This window comes from Borostomias antarcticus (genome assembly GCF_949987555.1).
Source record: "Borostomias antarcticus genome assembly, chromosome: 17".
NCBI lineage: Eukaryota > Metazoa > Chordata > Actinopteri > Stomiiformes > Stomiidae > Borostomias > Borostomias antarcticus.
The window spans coordinates 11,499,691-11,523,209 of record NC_140250.1 but is presented as its reverse complement, the minus strand read 5'-3'; the positions used below and the strand labels follow the sequence as shown (position 1 = coordinate 11,523,209).

Sequence of the window (23,519 nt, the reverse complement as noted above, 5' to 3'; positions counted from 1 at the left end):
TGACGTCTCGTCCCTCATCAGAACAGAACTCTCTGATCTTGTCAAAGAGATACGTCTGTCTGGCCATGTCCAGTCCGGGTGGGGCTTGCACAAGAAGACCTTCTCTGGGGGGCAGGACATCAGGCTTGCGCCGGTGCATCACAGTGTTCTCTGGCCACAACCATGCCAGGTCTCTCAGCATCAAAACTGCAATAGAATAGAAGGAGGAAAATACATTAAACTATTGCCCACAGTACTGGCACTCCATATAGATAAAATAGTACCAGAATGTGTTGATTAAATAGACTAGCTAATGCATGATAGGATGAACGTATTCTCACCTGTTGTGCAAAATCAAAGCTGTAGTGCATAGTGATCTTCTTGCTGGCTGGTATGAAGGGAGAGCTGCAATTCCTTACAAGCTGGAGCTGGTTTTTGCTCATCCTGTAAACAAAACAAAGAAAAAGGTGTCAGACTACCATAGCTCATGCTCTCTCATTCTGTTTCTCTCTATAATATAGCTACCTAGCTCGATATTAGCTGCCACGCTGGCTAGTTTAGGAACAAAGGGCTAGCTCAGTTAACTAGCATGTTAGCTAACGTTAGCTAGCTAGCCTTTGTTATGCTAGCTAGACTTAGTCACTTGTTTAGAAAGGAGCTTCTGCTAAACGACTAACGTAAATGTAATGTAAACAGCACAGATAGTATAAAGATCAGCTTACCCCAAAGCAAGGCAGAATGCTTGGCGGTGGTGTGAATCTGGTACCTCGTTCGCGTTCGCTTGGTAGCATCTTGCTTTGTTTATACAGTCATCTCTGCATCACAGGACATCAAGAATAAACTCCGTGTACGAACGAGTCCTGCTCTGCTGGAGTTTTAGCTGCTCTTCAAACTCTTTCCATGTCCTGGATGCCATCCCCGTCTTCTCTTTAGCAAACGCTGGAGCATCCATGGTTAAACTTGGGACAGTAAAATAATTGAATGTAAACAGCCGGCGTGTTTGGGAAGGGTGGGGGGCGGAGAACCCGTAAGCAACAGCCAATGAAACCAAATCATGCTAATCGATCTGCCCGCCCCCAAGCCCGGCTCGAAATCAGCTAAAAACGAGCTTAGTTTGCAGACTAATTAAACGTATTTCGTGACCCTAAAACTGTTGTCTGTTATAGTAAGTAGGTTCTTCACAACTTCAACTTTGGTAATACACAAAAAAACAAAAAACGAAAAAAAACGTTTTTTTAGTTATTTTGCCCTCTAGCGCATTTCGGGGTTTGCCGAGTTGCGGACCAAATCACCAGCCGCTGTCACATATTCATAGTCAGAAAGGAAATATGAAGTTTCCACTCCATCATTATTACCACAAAGGAGCACACATCATGGGTGGGGGACAGCAGGTGGACTCTGCACGTGTCCAACATCAACAGAACCATGCGCACGTCACATGACCGCGGTCCAGGAAGCGGTAGCACTGACGGCTCAGAGATCAGAGATGCTGAACTGATGAGTGTGAATGAGCATTCAAAACCTTTCAGTTTGGTCAAGAGAGTGGTGTTATATACCCTTGCCCTCTGACATGCATTGCCATATTATCATTGCTGTGGTCCTTTGGTCTATTGGTGTTGAGTCGCGGAAAATAAGGGGAATTTCTCTTTCGTGTGAGTCCCAGCCGATGTCTATAACCATTGACTGTATACTATTTCAATTAGCTAACATAGCGGTCTGTATTCTAGATTATAACACAGAGTGTACAAGGCAGAAAAATACATTAGCTACACATTAGCTGAAACACGTTGGCATTGTATAAAGCCACAACGTACCTGCTTTAACAAGGAACAGCCCTGTCAGAACCACAGAACATGGTGGTAACAGCTTTAGCTACCCAGCCAGCTAGACAGGCACACGCACTCCATGTCGGCAACAACTTGCAGTAGTGGTGCATATTCTAACTGTTTAATGATCTGTTATGTATTCATATCAGTATAACCCTCAATGTAGTGAACTGGAGGATAAAATGTTTATGCGGCTGTACATTTTTGTGATTAAAACAAATCTTCACAGATAAAAGGTTTTACAGAGAGAAGTCCTTCCTGTGCATTGATGGGTCCAAACTGATCTTGTTTAAGCTAGTCTGGGGTAGAGCGCTTCAATACCAGAGTAACGACCAAGCCCCCAGGATTCGAAATCTAAAGTGAAGCCCTATTGAACCGCGCCATCTTGGCTAAATTTGTAGTCATTTGGCTATTTCCGGACTTTATGTACTTGCGCAGTTGTGCTTTTCTGTCCTACGCGCGTCCACGAACAAGTTCACGTTTATGTGAAATGCAATGAAATGAAAACCGGCTTGCATATTAACCTGTTTTTGTCAAATATATCCATTGGAGACATTATTTTTTATCCAGGCATCTTAGTTTTAACAGGTTAATTATAGCTGAACATGTTTTGTTTGCTAGTAGATGGTATTCATTCCGTTCGCGATAACGTTATTGCAGCCAGGCTTAATTCCTCCAGGGAGCCAGTGACAGGCGAGTTGAAAAGCTTCACCCCCCGCCAGCATCATAGCAAACACAACATGTTCAGCTATAATTAACCTGTTAAAACTAAGCTTGCTATGATGCTGGCGGGGGGTGAAGCTTTTCAACTCGCCTGTCACTGGCTCCCTGGAGGAATTAAGCCTGGCTGCAATAACGTTATCGCGAACGGAATGAATACCATCTACTAGCAAACAAAACATGTTCATCTATAATTAACCTGTTAAAACTAAGATGCCTGGATAAAAAAACAATGTCTCCAATGGATATATTTGACAAAAACAGGTTAATATGCAAGCCGGTTTTTATTGCTAAATTAAAGCGGGGAGAGCCGGGAACGTGCGTCTGCATTTCGTGAACTTGTTCGTGGACGCGTGTAGGCCAGAAAAGCACAACTGCGCAAGTACAAAAGTCACCGGAAAGCCAGAAAAGCACAACTGCGCAAGTACAAAAGTCACCGGAAATAGTCAAATGACTACAAATTTGCCAAGATGGCACGGTTCAATAGGACTTCATTTGTGATAGCGGTCAGTGAATGGAGTGGCTGTATCCAGTTCTATTAATACATCCATGGTAACGACACACATTGGTCAAGCGGAAAGTTGGTATCGCGCCTCTAGTGGCCGGATATGGGCATTGCATTTGTGACAAATAATTCACTCATGTTCGTATTGTTGTATTGGAACCGATATTCTATTGCCACCACAAAGTGAACCACAACGCTTCACCAGCATCGGTGACCTGTTTACAGGTAAATATTTACATACTAGTGGTCATTAATTGTTGTTTCATGAATGCTTTATGAGAAATCAACACTTTGAGGTATTGCACGCATACCTGAACAGCTGTAACCTAATGTATTTTTCAGGCCTGCATATTACTTATGCAATTTACTATTTTATGTGAAATGCCTCTCTTTCCGGGTTCCATTAATGAAATTAATTCAGGCGTAAATTCAGGCGAGGCACGTACGTCACGGCCGGGGTAGTCAGCAGAGGTTAATCAGTCACGCATGACACCAGCACCAGCTGACTGTAGCTGTCATAGCATTGGTCAGCTCACTAGAGCGCATGTATTTAAGCTGTCAAAACATGTCATTGTTCGCGCTTGCCATTACTGCTGGTTGTGCATTGCATGCTCGCTGCTTCCACGTTCTCTGCTCTGGTGTCCGCTGCCATTACTGCTATTGCTCGTGTCTGCGCGCTCGCTGCTCCGCGTCTCTGCTTTCGCGTTCCGTGCTCTTGTTTGTGTTTTGGTGCGTTTGCTACCTGCTGCCCGCGGTGTCCTCGCTGCTTCCGCGTTCTCTGCTCTTGCGTTCCGTGCTCACGTCTGTGTTGGTGCGTTTTTTGCTGCCTGCTGCCCGCGTCGTCCTCTCCGGTCCGTGGTTTGGGGGTCCGTTTAGTGGCGTCGTGGAGCACCGGCTTCCGAGGCCGAGGAGCCTGTCCCTCTGTAGCACCGTCGTGCCATAATTGCATATGGTTCAGTTGCTCGCATAGCTTGCGTTGGAAGTCCATTGAAGCGTTGCCAACGCCACCGGCCACTGGGTTTCATTCATGAACCGCTGATGTCGCAGGTTGTCCATGCCTCGTCTGCCGCAATTACTCAACTGTCGTAATGTACGCCGGGTGCTGTTCACCATTGAAATGTTTGCAGTTTCGGGCGTGAACGTGCCTATGTGGATTCTCGTTAGGTATTTGGTTCGTCAAAGTCCTCCCCTCGTGGCTCGTTCGTGGGTTCGCTGGCTGGTGCTGGCTGCATGACAGGCTATACTGCTCGCTTGCTAACTAGCTGGCGTTTGTCAAGGTTCCCGTATTGCACGTAGGGGCATCGTTATGTTTAGATTGCTAATACTAGCTGGTTGATTCTCGCGTTTCAATTTTGTTGCAGCCCGAGGGTTCCAGTTGAACTGCTGCTCTACTCGCTAGCACCCATGATTTGCGAGTGCCGCCACGCAGCTGGCGTTAGCCGTTCGGTGTAGCTAATGCTAGCTGGGTCCCGTTCAATCAATCAATCTAAGCTTTGTTTGATAGCGCATTTCATGCCCTGAGGCAGCGCAATGCGCTTTCCAGAGAACAAGGGAGGTGGGTATGCGTCCCACCCCTACATATTCTGGTAGGGACCTGACATTCAGGATTGCATCGAAATAGCTTCCGGAGAATAAAATCAATAAAAAGCTATGTGAGAAATAAATAGATATATAAAGAAAGAAAGATAAATAAATACTATTAAGGCTGGCTCGCCTGTCTGGTAGGCCTGGATAGTATGGCCGAATTGCTTCAGCCATGTCCAAACCTGGTTTCGGAGACAACGACAGCGGTGATGCACTTACCAATTGTTGCAGTTTATTGGCTTTCTAAATAGTTTGGGTCAGTAGCATCGGGCTACCGCATGGTTCCTTAGGGCAAGTACTGTAAATTGTGCATTGTCATCAATTAATACAAGCCATTATGCTGCAATCTGCCGTGTGTGTGTGACTATCATGGCTGTTTAGGTTTAACGCGGTGCTTATTCTTTCCACCATTTACGTTCGTCGCCTGCTCCTCCGCGGTGTTTGGGGCAGGGTTTACGGGCTTTATTTCTAAATTTAAAAGGGATGCATGCTGCGCTTGTCACGCTTCAATGTCGGATGTGTCATACGCTGCGTTTGGAATCCTGCAATTGCCTCTTCGCATTTAGCCCCTCTGCGTTATTTCAAAGACTAATCACCTGAATGTTAATGCTGTGAAAAGAACCAGAACCACCCAGTAGAGGGGGAATCGATTTCTGGGTTGAGTCGCGGGTAACTCGCTGCCACCACCTTTTTTTTACCGGTGAGGTCCGGCGTCAGAGGTCAAGCCACACACACCACGCAACACAGGCTTATAGAAAAAGACGGTAGGTTTTTTTAACAATATATCATTTTAAAATTCATAACACCGGTAGTAGGCCTAGACAGACATATCTCCAGCCCTTCCCACTAGTACTTATCCCCCCCCCCCCCCCCACACTGAAGCTCAGGATTAGATGTATCACGCCAGATCAAACACACTGGTAAAAAAACACTAAAACCATCACTCATATAAACTAAAGGAAAACAACCGGCCTGCCACACCAGCCTTAACACTAGCAGCGCCAAGCATTTGAAACTTACCAGCCTAGCTGGGGGGTGGGTCAAATGCCCCCGCAGTCTTTAGAATGGGAGGCTGTTATTGACACACAATGGCCGCTAGATGGCGCTCGTGTGTGTGTTTGTGACACCAAATGCGGCTGTATCGGCTTGGGCTGATACACCTGTCTAGAAATAAGATGGTCGTGTCTGGGACTACGTTTTCCCAAGCCCTATTATCAAATAGAAAGCATATCACTGATAACACTTGAAAAATAAGAACACATTGGCGCAGTATGATGTAGGACTATTCACCTATTGAGCAATTTATGGATAGATTTATGGATGAATTCTATGTTTACTCAGGCCCGGTCGGATTTCTGGCTAAGCCGCTGGGGTAGGCTTGTGTTGCAGTTTTATTTTCGGAATTTGAGCTGAAAGGCATTTTTCTTAACATGTATTATGATATATAGATATATATTATACTAAATTAATATATAATATTTGGGCGGGTTTTTATCGCATTGGGGGGATTTGGAGCACTCGTTGGGGCTGCAGCACCAATCTGGCAATCCAGCTTGTTTACATCCGGACGTGAAGTATAGCAATATTCTGTGGAGGGCAGTAATAGTTGCATCGACACTGGCCGTAAGAAGAAGTGATTGAATACAGTTTCCGCATGTTTGTTGTATTCTATTTGACATGTTCCTTTGCCTCATTTAGCACCAGCTGCAACAATCTCCTCCAAATCCGTTCTCTCCGTTAGCAGGGCTAACGTTGCACTCAGTAGCTTGTGCTTATTAGCTAGGTTTGGTAAACAGCTTGTGCAGTAGAGGGGTTCTTTTGGGGGAATTATTGGATTATGCCAGCTAACGTTAGTTCCCAAGCTTGTTTGATAACTATTCGATGCAGTCTGCCAGGCTAGTGCCTGTCGCCGTCATGAATGAGACGGCCCCACTTTAGAGACGGCCCCAGCTTTTGTTAGCTTTTAACTTCAAATTAACGTTTTTGTGTTTTGGGGCAAACTCTTAAAATAATATAATACGGCATGCATAGCTAGCGAGAGATATGCCCCCGCATCATTTTACAACCTGTATTGTTCGACTTTGCAACTGCTTGCTTGCTAGTTAGCTTAGCTAGCCTAACGTTGGGTGTATGAAGCTGGATAGTGGCCATGATTGCACCACCCTCATCCCACGATGGAGGCTATCAACTGGGCTTGGGACTTTGCCTCTCATCGCTAACTGGCAACTGTCCCGGTTGAGCTAATGGTAGGTAACGTTAGCTAGCTCAAACGTAGTTTTTTATTAGGCTAATATTACTCATCCAACCAATGTTATGTAGTTGTAGGTGCTGCTGTATGGGTGGGGTTGGTATTTGCAGAGGGCTACAAACACAGCGTGACACATGAGCACAGTTTTCTATGCAATATAAAGGCTACTGAAAAATAAATTGACTCCAACAATAATCTGATTCAGTTAACACTTTATTTTTGAATAAGTGGCTCTTGTGGCTTAGAATAAGGGTCTGCAAGTGCAATGGGAAAATATCGACTATTCTAGTAGGCTAGAGTTTGTCCATGTTGCACATTAAAATTCAGGTATTGCTTAGCCTATATTCACATTTACTGTAGCTTCCTCAATGGGTCAAGACAATATACAATGTAAACATTTACTCGGTACAATAAATATCACAGCCAAGAATAGATGTGAAAGTTGTGATCAAGATGCATTGGACTTGGCCGGCTTGTGGATTTATAGATCTTTCAATCCTTTATTTATGCTCGAGAGGCACTGAGGTTGTCCTCATTTACAGTGACGACGAGCGATCTTGCACCCAGCCACTGCAAAACTGTCAGCTAGCAGTCTAAAACTGGCAGCTAGCAGCCTAGCCTATTTGCAAAACTGCTGTAAAATAGTCACCTACCATCCTAGGCTATTTGCATGTCAATGTAGGCTCATTGAGAATTCTGTGAATGGTGGGGGTTGTAGTGAGCCTGCCCACTGACTGTGCAAAACGTTGGGTTAGTGGACGAGTGTGCCTGACAAATGTGAAATTAGCAGAATCGTATTATCTAACTCAGTAGTGGCGACCGCCCATGACTGTTGCTCTCTATGTAATTTTGTGTGTGGAAAAACGAGACAGTGCCAGTTTCCAGTGCAATGTTGTTGTTTTTTTGTTGTTGTTGTTTTAGGCTTAGCCTAGCCTAATGTGTGGCTGAACAGCCAGTCAGCCCCGTTGTGATTTCAGATTATTTTCAATCTCACGCACCGTTCCTTCATGGATCACGAGGGTAGCCTACCTACACCGAAACCAATTCAATTGGGTGATAAGTGATATATATTATAGTGATATAAAAACATACATGTTCCAATAAAATGCCACATCAGATGCCACAAAGTAAACATCATCTCATCACTTAGGAGAGTTGGCTGAAATAAAAGGTTGCTCCCTGTCCTTTGACATTCGCTACCAGCAAACAGACAGCTAGGCCTATTTGCATGTCAATGTAAACCAGTGGGGGTTGGGGAGGGCTACAAGGTATGGCTTGGTTAGGGCATGCTGTGGCTGAGGAGATAGATGAGATCATGGAGGACTTCAGCATCCAAGAGAAGGTTGTGGCAGCCACAGTTGACAATGCCTCCAACATGGATATAGCTATAAAGAAGCTCCACCTTGTCAAATTTGGGTGTATATATAAATGAAATAGCATAGAAAAGTTAGTTAAAATAGCCAAATTCATCTATAATCAAAGCCTAAAATACAATTGTGACCGCCGCTGGTAATTTGGTCCTCAACTAGGCATTTTCATTTTTCAGTTTTTTACAGATTATGAAAGTGCAGATTGTAAGCTTTCAAATGAGGTCTCATACATTGAAATCTGAACATATTTGAAGAAGATATGCTTATTTGAATGCTAGTACTGCCAAATCAACTTAGCTGAGAAATCCCCCTCCAAAGTTCTCCAACATTTTCACACCTCTGACTGCCAGGTAATGGGCGTGAACAATAGCCTGGTAACCGCACCCCCAGCCACTCCCCCACTGGACGATCTGTCATTATCTGTCAGAGTGGCTGTCAACTTGGGGTATTAACTGAGAGTGGCTGCCAAGTGAGGTGCTCTCTCACTGATGACCCCACACTCTTTGAGTCAGTATTAATCTTGTGTTGTGAATGCAGTTAAGAACATTATCTGTCAGAGTGGCTGTCAACTTGGGGTATTACCTGAGAGTGGCAGCCAAGTGGGGTGCTCTCTCCCTGATGACCCCACACTCTTTGATTCAGTATTAATCTTGTGTTGTGAATGCAGTTAAGAACAATATAAGATGAAGTTCAAATTTAACGTTCTTTATTGTCACATACATGATATAAAGTACAAGCATAAGTAGTTAAGTGTACAAAAAAAGGCAACAGTCTAAGTGTTAAAGTGTACAGTCAGTTGTCTGTTTTATAGACAAGGTGCATAGTGTTCATTGTGATCAAGTGTACAACAAAGTAATAACAGTCCCCAGCTCAATACTCAAGGTAATAACAACAGTACTCAGCTCAGTATTCAATATTCTAACAATGCAGTCTGTGCAAGTGTGGGCAAGTCTGTGCAAGAGAACAAGCAACGCTTCAGTATACAAACAGGAAAACAGGAAAGGCTGTGGCCTTTCTCCTGCAGTGCTGTCCGTCCTGATGATCTGCAGTGAATCTACAAGCGGACAGTCTTGTTCTGAGCTGCTGTGGAGTTTGGCGGGGGACATGTGACGTCTCGTCCCTCATCAGAACAGAACTCTCTGATCTTGTCAAAGAGATACGTCTGTCTGGCCATGTCCAGTCCGGGTGGGGCTTGCACAAGAAGACCTTCTCTGGGGGGCAGGACATCAGGCTTGCGCCGGTGCCGGTGCATCACAGTGTTCTCTGGCCACAACCATGCCAGGTCTCTCAGCATCAAAACTGCAATAGAATAGAAGGAGGAAAATACATTAAACTATTGCCCACAGTACTGGCACTCCATATAGATAAAATAGTACCAGAATGTGTTGATTAAATAGACTAGCTAATGCATGATAGGATGAACGTATTCTCACCTGTTGTGCAAAATCAAAGCTGTAGTGCATAGTGATCTTCTTGCTGGCTGGTATGAAGGGAGAGCTGCAATTCCTTACAAGCTGGAGCTGGTTTTTGCTCATCCTGTAACCAAAACAAAGAAAAAGGTGTCAGACTACCATACCTCTCATGCTCTCTCATTCTGTTTCTCTCTATAATATAGGTACCTAGCTCGATATTAGCTGCCACGCTGGCTAGTTTAGGAACAAAGGGCTAGCTCAGCTAACTAGCATGTTAGCTAACGTTAGCTAGCTAGCCTTTGTTATGCTAGCTAGACTTAGTCACTTGTTTAGAAAGGAGCTTCTGCTAAACGACTAACGTTAATGTAATGTAAACAGCACAGATAGTATAAAGATCAGCTTACCCCAAAGCAAAGCAGAATGCTTGGCGGTGGTGTGAATCTGGTACCTCGTTCGCGTTCGCTTGGTAGCAGCTTGCTTTGTTACAGTCATCTCTGTATCACAGGTCATCAAGAATAAACTCCGTGTACGAACGAGTCCTGCTCTGCTGGAGTTTTAGCTGCTCTTAAAACTCTTTCCATGTCCTGGATGCCATCCCCGTCTTCTCTTTAGCAAAAGCTGTAGCATCCATGGTTAAACTTGGAACTGAATGTAAACAGCCGGCGTGTTGGGGAAGGGTGGGGGGCGGAGAACCCGGAAGCAATAGCCAATGAAATCAAATCATGCTAATCGATCCGCCCGCCCCCAAGCCCGGCTCGAAATCAGCTAAAAACGAGCTTAGTTTGCAGACTAATTAAACGTATTTCGTGAACCTAAAACTGTTGTCTGTTATAGTAAGTAGGTTCTTCACAACTTCAACTTTGGTAATACACCAAAAAACAAAAAACGAAAAAAAACGTTTTTTTATATATTTTGCCCTCTAGCGCATTTCGGGGTTTGCCGAGTTGCGGACCAAATCACCAGCCGCTGTCACAATTATGTAAAATACATTTTTAGTAAATTGTTGTTTTTCACTTTACTTTCCCCAAATGTAATACTGGGATGTTATAATACTGAATAATGACTACACACCACATAAACCTTCATGGAATGTCTGGAAATAAAAAGACCAAGGAAACAGGTTCTCTTTCTCCAAACGTATCATTTACTTGTAATTTTTCACTGGAATGAACAAACAAACAATGGACTTGTTACTCCATAAATTAATAAAATCAATAAATAAACCATCTCATGAGTGTATCAAGCTATGAACAAGATATCTGATAGCAAAGCCGGTGGTCTTGAACGCATCTCAGCAGAACCAACTAGGATGGAAACTGGCGTGGATAACGTGGCTGGTGTGTGCTTCTCTTTTCTGAAAAATACAAAACAGAGAAACAACATTAATGATAAATTAGATTTATAAAGCGCTTTTCAATACACCCAAGGACGCTTTACAAGAACAGAGAAGACCAATGAGACAAAACAACAGGCAGGACTAACAACACAGGGTAAGCTAACCGAGTAGGTAAACTGGCCAACTAAGGCCTGGGCCTGGGCACGCGCGCACGCACGCACGCACACACACACACACACACACACACACACACACACACACACACACACACACACACACACACACACATACTCTAGTAGAGCACTGGCAAAACAGACATTCACTGGCAAATTAAACATGCATTGTTGGATAGAAAGATGTATATTTTGCAGGACGTAAATCATTAGGCCTACTTTAGATTTGGTTTTGACTGAAACAAGAAGTTGGCGCACTTTGGAGAAGCACAGCCGCGCCTAGGCCGGATTCATAGTCGACGCAAACTACATAAGCGCAAGCTTCGCAAGGCCACGCAAGATGTAGTGCGCACCAATGATGTTTCCATGACGACGGCTGTAAACAGGAGTAGACCGGCTTGAGATGTAAACAAGACGTAAACATGGAGATGTTACAACGCCTGTTGCTCATAGCACTAGTGCTTATTTATGTCTTGTCCTCTTATTTCGGTTATTAAAGTTATAATATTTCAGTTATTCAGTCCCTCAACACCTTTGCGCTAGCTAGCTCGATAGCTAGCTCGCACTCCACTGGAGAGCCAAGTAAACAAACAGTGCGCCCCACAATGCACAGCGCATCTGACTACGGGGTCTTTTTAGGTCAAACATCCGAGAACGGGCAGTTTCACACAACTGGAGCGCCCTAGAAATCGGTTGCGACCCATGGATGTAGGTTGTGACCGCTCCGAAAACACCTCTTCAGGAGGGTCTCGGAGTGGCTGTTTTAGTGCACACTTGTCTGCGATTGTCGTCTTCACACAGGCCCATACAGAGCGCTCTCGGGCCCAAAGCTCGTTTGGTGCGCACAAAACTATATGTGTGAAACCACCCTAAGTTACTCCCTTTACGCACAAATATAATGAGCGGATATTTATTCTTGATAAGTTCATGAGGTTACTTACAGTAGGATTGATCATTTTGTGTGCATAAACAGTGGCTAAGCATAAAACATAAACAAACAGAGCTAGCTAACATACAGTGCTAACATAAACAGTGCTAGCTAACATAAGCAGTCGGCAACATTACAGTAACGTCAACATTACGGGTAAGAATGGGCTAACGTTAGCGAAGCTAGCCAAACTTACATCATCGACGAGATCCAAATTGTTGTCACGTCTCCAAATCCCCCAAGCTGGACTAAAAGACGGCCTCTAAAACCTCAGCACATCTCCTGTTTTTGTGTTTGTTTGCTCATTTTATCTTCTCCGGTAGCCTAAATTCATTCAGGTAACGTTAGCCCAGCCGGATTCAAAATATCCTCCCTAGTTGTTTGCAAACCACATGGCCCAGGTTTATCCAATGGGGGGCTCTCTTGATAGAAAGTGGTGAATAATGTGGATGGTCATTGGTTTATTATGTCTGAGACTGATAGACAGCTGAATCCATGGGGAAAGCTCCAACCAATGGAGATTCAGAGAAGGCGGCGTATGATGCCTTCAGGAACCAATCATAAACGCTGTAAATCTCAAGCCACGAAATAGACGTCTTATACACAAAACTGTAGTTTTGTAAAATTATGTATATGATTTCTGTGCGTGTTGATATGGGTGAAAAATCTATAAGAACGTACGACGCCCGCGCCACCGCGGGCGCAGACTCCAGAGGGATAAAGCACAGTTATTTTTACTCACACCAATGCTCCTATATAATTATAATTATACTCCCAGTTATATTATATATTTGCTTTGTCCAGATTGCCAGTTGAACAAAAACGATCCAAGTGCCAAGTGCAACATTGTAACATATTATTCCCTGAACCGATGCCAACGATCTAGAGGGTTGAATAGCCTGCACCCCTAGTAATTTTGCATTCATTCAATAGCCTACATAAGCATTCACATCCATAAACATAAGGCTGTGTTTTCAAGACATTTACAGCATTTCAAAATTCAACATTTGCATCATAGACTATTGAGTGCTATTCGTTTGAAGACATTTGACCTGTGTTGAGCTGATAGCATACGTTTTGAGATTAAACATAGTTTTATCTAAATGAGCCATTGTGTGAGTGTAACCTTTTGCATTAATTGTTGAAGTCACATATAGTCTACCACAAAAATATAATTGCTGTGCACATTCTTATATCCATATGTAAGGATGGATTATTCATTCAACCTTGATTCCTATTTAAAAAAAAAACATATTGATGAACCTAGGCGACATCTGCTGGGAGAAAGTAGCATTGCAGCCTAAGAGTCAGGTAAAAAAAGATGGCTGACCGGCTTTTAGCCAGAATACACTAAAAAAATGACCAAACTAGCTTTTCCTGGTGGGATTTCGAAGTTTCAAAAACACTGACACGTAAAACGCACATATCTAGGAAAAGTCATGAAAGCAGGGCGCTGTAACTTGAACGGTTGCAGAGAATTATTTTTTAATGTAGTTGCATGGGTCACCTTGACCCACCCTCAGCTATTCTAGTGTTAAATAAACCAACTCGGGGATCACTGCAAACCAAAAGGGCCTCGGCCCGGGTACCACGGCTCACACAACCCAAACCAAAAAGACCCTCGCTCCGGGTAGGTGGGTCAGTAGAAGTGGTTAGTCCTGTAGCATATCTGTCCGCCTGCCTCTCTCAAATGCCGCAACAATAGAACCCCAGAAGTCCCCACCCCTTACAAAACAAGACGTTTAACAAGAGACAACATTTAACAATGATGTAATGGTTTAAAAGAACTCAACTCGCCCGACGACAAGACCCTCCCCCGGGGTCTGAGCGGAAGCACCGTGCCAACGGGGCTCGTGATGTATTAGGCTCCGGTGCAGAATAGGAGACACTCCCCAGCTGATAGGAGCGCCCTGTAATGGAATTACTGATCTAGTAAAAAGGATTTACCAAGATTCGCTCAAAAGGTTAAGTCTGGTTTATTGTGAAAACATACGAGCGCAAGGACTTTCTGAACAACACAACAAGAGTGGTTTATCCAGACAAGTCCCGGCTCTGGGTTTTGCTGCGCCTTATATGCAATCAAAACACAGGTACGGTGCTTTCAGGATGTGATTGGCTACTCCATTGTACGTCATATGAAATGGCAGGCGTGGCCAAGAGTACAGACATGTGACATGAGAAAAAGGCGCCAATTGGGGACAAAGGATGACAAAGGATGGTTATTCTGTTGTAGACAGATTCAAAGTGTATGGCCTCCTGGAGGCCATTTTGTAGGTTAGCACAGCTATGTGAATATTTGGGGGATGAATTACAAAAGGAGAGAGAGAACAAAGGTTTAAGGTGTTTGGATGTAAATTCCACAACAATCCCCCATTTGTGCCTGAACAGGTACACAAAAATAAAATATAAAATCCAAACACAAAGTGTAAACATTCAGCTATGCTATACATGTGGAAAGGAAATAATCTCTCCACTAGGTGGAGCAAAATTTTTTTATTTTTTTATTTTGTGAAATATTTAACAAAAGAAATAGATTATTTTCTTTCCACGTGCAAAATCACGCACCAAAACCCCTTGTTTCAGAAATATGACAGGAAACAAGGTAAAAAAGATGACATGATTATATACTATTTATAGTCTAAAAGTGGACAACCATTCACCAAAAAACCTTGATTTAAAGTTTTGAAACAAGGTAAAAAGATGAATGGTTACCAGTGTAAGAAGGGCAAAAAACCTCTTGGTCAATTTAGAGGAAAAACCCAAACTTATTTATCAACTCATGTTTCAACCATTGTAACTCTTGTAAACAAATATGATATTTTTTCAAGATAATTTCAAAGTTCATTCACTCTTGTTGTGAATAATCGCATGTAATTTCTTCTGGATCATAGCTTCCATGTTTGCGTCTCTGAATGTTTAATGTAGGTTCCAGTGTGTGCGGTTAGAGGTGCAGTCATTGCTGTTGAGATTGTGTACGTTGTCATACAACAACCACGAGAAGGAGGTGACCGGCAAGGTCAGTCTCCGATTGCTCATCAGAGGAGAGGACAGTGTGGCGGTGACCGTCAAGGTCACTCTCCGATTGCTCATCAGAGAAGAGGACAGTGTGGCGGTGACCGCTTTGCCCTTGAGATCTCTGGTTCGGCTGCATGGACCGTCCTCTCAGCTACTTTTGACAGCTATTCCACACAGGCCAGAATGCCCTGGTCCTGATTGTTCCATCTTTGACGGGTAGGTTCACCCCGCAACTTCTACTTCTCTTCCATGTTTTCTGGCCTGTTCTCAGGCTGCTCATCTGCTCCTTGGTTTGGGACGCAACGGCGTCGAAGTTCTCTCAGCTACTCTGGCAGCCGTCTGCGTGGTGAGTTGAATCTGGTACGGCCCCAGGTCGCGGATCAGGACCCAACGGCCTGGTTGGAGATAAGAAGAAGCCCTCTCTGGCGTCCGGAATGGTCGCCTTCCTTAGTTGGGACTTCATACGGGGAGCAGGTCGGCAATGTCTTTGAGAGACATGGGAGGAGAGACCTGTGAATCCACAGATGAGAGAGACAACAGAGACAAAACAGAAGAGCAAAAGGAGAGTCCTCTGGTCTGGTTTCCCTGTTCCCCTCTTTGAGTCCTCTGGTTTGGTCTGGTCTCCCTGTTCCCCTCTTTGGTCAGGAACCCCCTCTTTGGTCAGGAACGGTTATCAGCAGTCTGTTGAAGATACTCAGAAACATGGTTAAGTGCAAGCCACATTCTATCATCCCCTCTTCCTGGCAGGAGATGATCCTGCTTTGGGGAAGAATTTTGTTATTCAGTCAGGAAAACTTAAACAGGGTGTCTGTTCAAGTGTCATTAGAGCCAGTCGGGCTTGTCAGTCTATGTAGTTTGTCAGTGGGGATCTAGCTTTTGTCCATTTACCGAATCGGACAGTAGCAGGGATCTAGGCTCTGCAGTAGCCTACAGTGACATCAGGGGCAGTGTAAGAATTACTTTAACACGCCCAGTCCCCAGTCGTGATCAAGGCAATTGGATTTTGCTCTAGAATTTCTGTCGCGATTTTATGAAATAAAAATAAAATAAAAACATTCTCGTCTTAACAAAATAACACCCCCTTAGGGTGAAAACAAATTCCCTGACGTCAGGATAAAACAGAGATGGGGGAAAAAAATGCATCACTCAAATAAAATAACACTAAAATGAACTCGCTTCATTTACAATTAACAAAACACCAATTATCAATTAATCAAAAATTCAATCAAAGCTTCATTTGTATAGCTAATTATTAAATATTGTATATCTAAAACTTCCCTCTTCTGCATTTGAGGACAGAGTATTGGGCACGCTTCGGACAAAATGGTCTCTTCCCTATGTCATACTTATCTGTCGCTCACGGTGAGTCGGTGACATGGCGTTGGCCCTGCATCCCACGAACCACAGGTCGCCCATCTGTAGGGAAGCAGGCCGGTAACCTCCATCTCCACTTCCGGTCCCGTGCCCGTCTCCTGGTTCGGCATTCACCCATCACTCCCGGAACGACAGTTGTCTGTAAAAACACTCAGAAAAACACTCAGCCTCGATGAATGTGCCTCAAACTATAAACATGAGATATTTAACATAACCATTTAAAAATATATAATTGGGTTAGGAGATGCTGCATGCAGATTAAGACACTGACAAACATTATTTATCCTCCCACCATCATGCACAAACCTTACGTCCTCAGCTACATCTGTCTTCTCCTGTTTATTTACCTTTAAAAAAATGGGTCTATATTGGCTAGTTAAAATCTACCTTGTGGGTTGTTCAAGTGAACTCCAGCAGGTGGCGCTCGACCCCAAGTCTGAGGCTCTTCCTTTTCATTCAGCTTGCGGTAACTGTGACACCGTTCAATCCAGTGGCCATACTGACCACAATGGAAGCATGAATCGTCTCTATCTTCACTTCGATTATACCTTTTTCCTCGCCTAACCCTACCAGAACGCTTCCTATTGTATCTCTGTCGCCACTCTGGTCGTTGTTGGTTCCACCTCGCACCAGCAGTTTGATTGTCCAGCTGTCGTAACTGAGCAGCTTGCAATCTGGCTGCACCTAGCTTCATTTCTTTCAACTCCCTCTTTTCAATGTGATCACGAAGACGCTCCGCATAGCGGAAATGGTCAACAACTTCTTCGAAAGAAGTCGATTCCCAGGTGTGGCACATCAACCTAACTTGGTCAGACAAAGAGGAGAGAGAGTTATTCATCAATTGTTGTTTCAAAATCTTTTTATAATCGGCGTTCGCTTTGTCCATGCCACTGTGTGCGGCGAAAACTGATTCTAGCCGTTCCCAAAATTTCTCGAACTGTTCATCGGAATTTTGTTTGCAATATGTGATACGGTCCCAATCCATCTTTTTAGGGAATCGAGTTTTGATTCTGTTCAACAGCGCAGCGTTTTGGCCATTAAAATCGGCATGAGAAAAAGGCAACGCTATGTCAAACGGATCTTTCACATCCCCCCATTTTAACCCAAGGCATTGTCTCATGATCATGGCGATTTCCTCTGCGTGAGGCTCATACATTCGAACTAAACTGTTAAAAAGATTTCAAACTCGTCAATGTCTTTGGTCGGATCGGGCAAGGTTTTAGCTACATAACGCAGTTCATCAGAGCGCCACAGTCTATAAACCATAATCTCTGGAGTCCAGGCCGCGTAACCAGCTGCATCATTTATTTGTGAAGGGCGAGGAACAGGGTTTGGGCAGCGTATCAGTGGCGCTTGTATTTGCGGTCCCTCCAGACTATCTCTAGCCATTTGCAGTTGTTCCAAATTAAACTTAGCCTCAGATATAGCTCTAGCCAATTCTTCCTTCCTGATCTGTTCTTGTTCGGTGTAATACTTCGTAGAAAGGGGCGCGCTTAACTCGTATTGTAGAGGGGAGAGAGAAGGGACGTGGCTAATAATGGCGGGAGCATGAAAAGGGGGAAGAACAACAGCCTGGTTGGGTGGTGTGAGCACGGGGCAACGAGTCGAGGGGGACAGATCTAATTTTAAATCAGAGTTATTCTGCTGGGGAAATGGCGGAGAGACCGTCTGCTGAACCTCCTTATCTTTCCTTCCTGACCTAAAAAATCCCTGTCGTGCTACTCTCTCCCAAATCTTAAAAGCAGACCAGTCTATAGAATTAACAGGTTTTTCCCTTAACCTAGACATCTCAAACACCTCTAGCTGAGCCCGAATCTTAGCAAATGTAACACCAAGTGTCGGATGGGGATGTAAGAAATCGAAAATGCTCTAGCACATAACGAAATCTGCCAACAAACGCTCGCAGAATAATGCTTCAGCGCACGATATCAAGCGGCAAGATAGCAGTAGAATCCCTATTGAACACGACGCAGCCTAAAACCCCAAAACAGCAATGAAAGGAAACCCGGCGGGAAATAATACAATTTCGAAAGAAACAAAGACACATTAAACCGCTAATTAACTCACCCAGCAACTGGTCCTTTGTTCTCCCTCTGGCTCGGGCGGGATCACCGGGAGAGCGGAGTAGTAGTTGTTGTTTCCTTTGTCTCCCAGACAACCAGCTAGCCTACTGGAAATCTAGCAGTTACGATTTAACAGTGTACAAAATGTGAACAATACCTACCTGGATAATAGGCGCGCTTAACAAACAATACAAGGCAAGAGCCAAAGCTCAAAAATGCCATCAAAAATCCCACTGAGCCGGCGAAATAGCGCTAGACAAACACAAAGACAGCACAACCCCGTTCGGGGACAAAAACAGACACTCCGGAGATTCCCTACTAACACAGTGGGTTGCAGCAACGTTGCACATAAGTTGTACTTAGGTAAGTTGCAACGTTACCATCAGGCGATGTTGTGACAACGTCCATCTAAGGTCGAAAATAACTTTACCCTCCCAAGTCTAATAAGACTTTTCTGCAACGTTGCAGAAACATTGGCAATATGGGTCCGTGCAACGTCACAGTTAAAGTAGGCAGGATTCTTTGCCAAACTGCTCCTGTCTTTTTTTATTTTTTTTAATTTTCGCTTATATCCTTCATATTGTACTGTATGTTGAGGTTAATAACGCATCTATGAAATGTTATTGATTGTATATTTCCCTGTTTGTTATAAATTGAATGCTTTTTCATTAATTAAAAAAAATTCTAACTTTTCGGTGTCGACCAAGATATCATTTTTCAAAAGACGTGTCGAGAAATCCCATTCATTCTCTCGGCATTATGGAACGCTTCCACTAGGGGGCGATGAGATTACTTTCCCTCCCTATAGATGGGTTCGCCGCCTACATCACAGCAGAGCGAGCACGCAGCCTCTCGGTAAAAAGGAACGAGCGAACGAGGAACGAACTCGCTAGCCACAGTAGCGAGGAGCTCCGTTTCAAGTAGCTAATTATGCCTCAAAGCTGCTGTGCTGTGAACTGTACAAACAGAAAAGGACAAGATGATGGCCTCAGATTCTTCAGCATCCCCTTGAGATGTCACCCTTTTCAGAGGAACCGCCGAAAGCTGTGGTTTAAAGCCATAAAGAGAGCAGATTGGGGACCAAAAAACACTTTTTTGTGTGGTGCGCACTTCTTCTCTGGTAAGTTATCTAGCTAACGTCACCTCTGGGTTTTTTTCCTCATCAAATTACATTGATTTGACTGTTGGTTTAGCTTTTTATTTGTTTACTTACCGGTAATAATTTAAGTAAACAGAAGTAACTCATAACCTGCACGCTAAACTAAGTTCAGGAATTGGAAGCCCAATGATAGCTAGCTAACGTTAGCTAATGCTAGCTAGCACGCTACCTAGTGCTAGCTAGCTAAGTCGAGGCCCGAACTTGACTAACGTTTAGACAATATTGCAAATACTGCGACAAACTATTGCAAACCTTTTTTCTGTTACTGCTGGCTTTGTGTTCGCCGCAAACATTTGCAGAAACATACGCGAACGGTCTGAGCTGTTAAGTTTGTGTTAGTTAACGTTACTCTAAAATGGCCGCTGCACTGAGGGAAATGTGAATTGTTTGTTTGACTCTGCTGAATTTGAGACTCACATTAGGAGCTCGCTCATGTCAGGCTTTCTAAGGACATCACGAATCTTAGGCTAATTTTACATAGGCAAAGGTGAAGGCGAAGCCAAGATAATGCTTTATATATTTTCCATTTGTCTGGAAAGTGGGAGACTGAGAACAATGCCACCCACGAGGTAAGCGGGTTACCATGGACAATAGCGTTAGCTCGAAACAAAGATGGAGGCAGCTTTGTTTGCCACATTAGTAGTATCGGTGTGTATTGTTGGAGTTCGAGTCAAAAACAGGCGTTCCTGTTAAAACTGCGAGTAGTAACGCGTGATTCACGGGCCTTATACATTTAATCTGTGCACTGCAGTGGCTAATGCCTAAACTAGCTTCATGTTTCCCACACTGATGATTGACCGCCATTGACCGCATCTGTCCTGGGCCGGCAGAGAATCAAAAAAAAAGAATAGTGTAGAATAGTGGCGTGTCACTAATTACTTATCGGCTGTAATGACTTGTTGAATTGTTGTTTTAGTCGCTTCTTCCCCTCTGCCTACTTTCCCATAGGGTCCTTATGTGTTTATAAACTTAATATTTTTTTGTTTATTGGGCAGACTATTGCAGTGTGGAGTTTCTGGGGGAGGACACTGTGTCGGTTGTCCCAGTATCCTGGCTCTCCAAAAAGGATGGGGTAAGAACATGTTTGTGTGAACAATGTTTCTGATTGGTGCTACTTTTCAATTGTACAGGGAAGCGGGTACTAATGGTTTCACTCACAGTTGCAGATGTGTTCCTGGCCAATGAATGAGTCAGCCAACGGATAAAGAGCTGTGTGGAACCTAACCCTGGCTGGGCGCTCCACAGAGTCCGGGTTTTCCCAAAGTCCACAACTGGTACTGTTTGCATTTTAAGCTATTAAAAAATACTGATGGGGGTGGGGGGAAGATCATGACTCATTATTCTGAGGAAAAAAGGATGGCTGAAATGTATTGATTATGGTACTTTATGCACACAGATCATAACGAAGGTGCCAGGCTCATGGCAAAAGTCTTTGAGCAGCAGTCGTCAATGGACGAGTGCCAAGACGTTCGAAAGAGACGGCGCAACACACGCTATCACTCCAGTGACGAAGGTAATATACTAAAGTGCATTCAACAGTCCAAAAAGAGTAGTACTTTTGAAATCGAGTAATCTGAGCTAATTTACTGATATTCCACTAGATATTCCAAGCCCCGGGCAGCCATTGGTCCCCACTATGCAGGCCAAAGACCAGGTGCCGGAGTTGAAAGGCCTCTGCCAGCGGTCCAGTACAATCCACGTGTGCTGTACAATCCATCTTGCAGATTTTCCAAGCTTGTCCCATGTGGGCGAGCGGGGCCCAGGCCCCATGTATAGCACCCCAGCCAGATTATACAGCACCCCAGCCAGACCAGGTAAGAGTGGCATGTACTGCTGTGGTGTCTACCTGTCTTGTCTTTATTTAGTTTCCCTCCAAATGCCAGAAGCCAAAGCCAACACCATAAAGTTTCCTGCTAATCCCTTTAGGTTTTCAGTTAGCTCTGTGATTGGCTTTTTTAGATTGAATACCATTTACTCATCTTGCAGATTTTCCGAGCTCATCCCCTGTGAGCGAAAACCATGCGAGCCCAGGCCTCATGTATAGCACCCCAGCCAGACCAGGTAAGAGTGGCATGTACTGCTGTGGTGTTGTGATGTCTACCTGTTAATGTCTTAATTTATTTTCCTTCAAATGCCAGAAGCCAAAGCATGCTGCCAACACCATACAGTTTCCTGCTAATCCCTTTCCTTTATCCCTTTTGTTTTTCAGTTAGGTCTGTGATGCCGTCGCCCAATAAAACGGCTCCAGCACCATTGACTCCATGTACCCCCCTACCTAATCGATGCTGCTCTGCAGATGCTGGTATGGGACTACTTCATGTTGCATGCAGGGATATATTTTGAGTTTAATTTAGTTTTATGTCAATGTACTTATAGCCACATCTGTGTTTATCTAGATCTCCAGAGGTCTGTACATCAGCAGTTCTCAGAGATGCGGGAGCAACTCCGTGAGCTTGCACGGACTGTGAGGGAACTGGCCCAGAGCACGCGGCCTGTGGAGTCTGGAGCCCAGGGAGAAGTGCTGGATGTACTGAACCCTGCCCAAACGGACGAGGAGCTGCAGGTCTGTGAGACCAGGTTGAAGGACCGGGAACATCAGAGGAAGATGGTGAGTGTCTGCAGGGCGGAACTTTGTCTTATTTTTGCAGTGCAGGGAAGGGTACAGTAAATGACTGTCTTTGTTTTGCAGACACAATACCTAGGTGCCATTGGTGGCAGAGACTTGGCGGACACAGTCCGGCGGGTGCTGTCAGCTGTAGCCACACATGCGGTGTGGAGTGCCTACAGTGTGCACGGGAAGAAGGGGAAGAAGCCACTGAAGAGTATGACACTCTTCAATGTTCTAACACGTAAGAAATGGTTCATATTTTGAATATTTTTTAATACATCGTCTTTGTTCCATGACCGATGTGAATTGAAACCATTACCTTTCTTGATAACTTAAAGGTGCAGTGATGGTCTCCATGCCAAAGGCTACGATGGCGGAGGTGGCCGCCCAGCTGCAGGAGACATTGAAACATGCCCCTGCTAAATGCAGAAGTAAAGTGATGTCTTTTTTTTTGGTTTCTCCTACCCAGTGACACTGCATGGTTCCAAAGATTGTGTACCACTTTTTTGTGCATGTATGTGCGTTGTGTATTTACGGCCATTTCATTGTGTCTTTAGCTATCTGCAGAAGTCCGCCTGAGCACAGCCCATCCAAGAACAGTCCATCTGAGCACTCCCCAGCATTCTGATGAGGAAGACTTCCCTTCCTAGCTGCCCCCCAGCCCATCTGACGCCCACCCGCAGCCCATCTGAGCACAGCCTGCCATTTTTTTGTAAATAACTTTTTTTTGTAAATAACTGTTTTTTTTTTTTTAAATCCTTTTTGTTTTTAAACTTGTTTATCATGTTGCAGGCCAGACATTGTGTACTTTTTTAATAAAATAAATTGTTCTTGACTGAATGGTGTTGTGTCATAACTTTTGTACCATAATTTTGCTTGCTGCATTGACTATGACATTAATAGGCTCTTTGCACAAGCTCCACTACTTCCTGACACTCTACAGGCGTATTTCTTTCCTGTCCTATACTAGTGGATGGAAGTGATTGATCAGGTGTGCTGCACACCGGCTTCATCGCTATTGCTATCCAATAGTATAGGACGGTAAAGAAATATGCCTGTAGAGTTTCAGGAAGTAGTGGAGCTTGTGCAAGGAGCTGATTTGTTTTGTAATGCAAATTATATATGTAGCCAACGGAAGTGTAGACCACGTTGCAGCAACGTAACAATAATATATAAACGTGTATACAACGTTGCAGCAATATACATCGAAATCATCACG

At 44.1% G+C, this 23,519-nt stretch overlaps 1 pseudogene across 1 annotated transcript in view; it reads left to right on the top strand.

Moving 5' to 3' along the window:
• The first annotated feature begins 1,549 nt into the window (after positions 1–1,549).
• The window catches only part of LOC311320259 (glucosidase 2 subunit beta-like), a 45,259-nt pseudogene continuing 23,289 nt past the window's right edge, over positions 1,550–23,519 (top strand). Inside the window, exons 1-2 of the transcript in view lie at positions 1,550–1,631; positions 2,035–2,102. The product of the transcript in view is annotated as a glucosidase 2 subunit beta-like (transcript). The remainder of the gene's footprint in view (positions 1,632–2,034; positions 2,103–23,519) is intronic.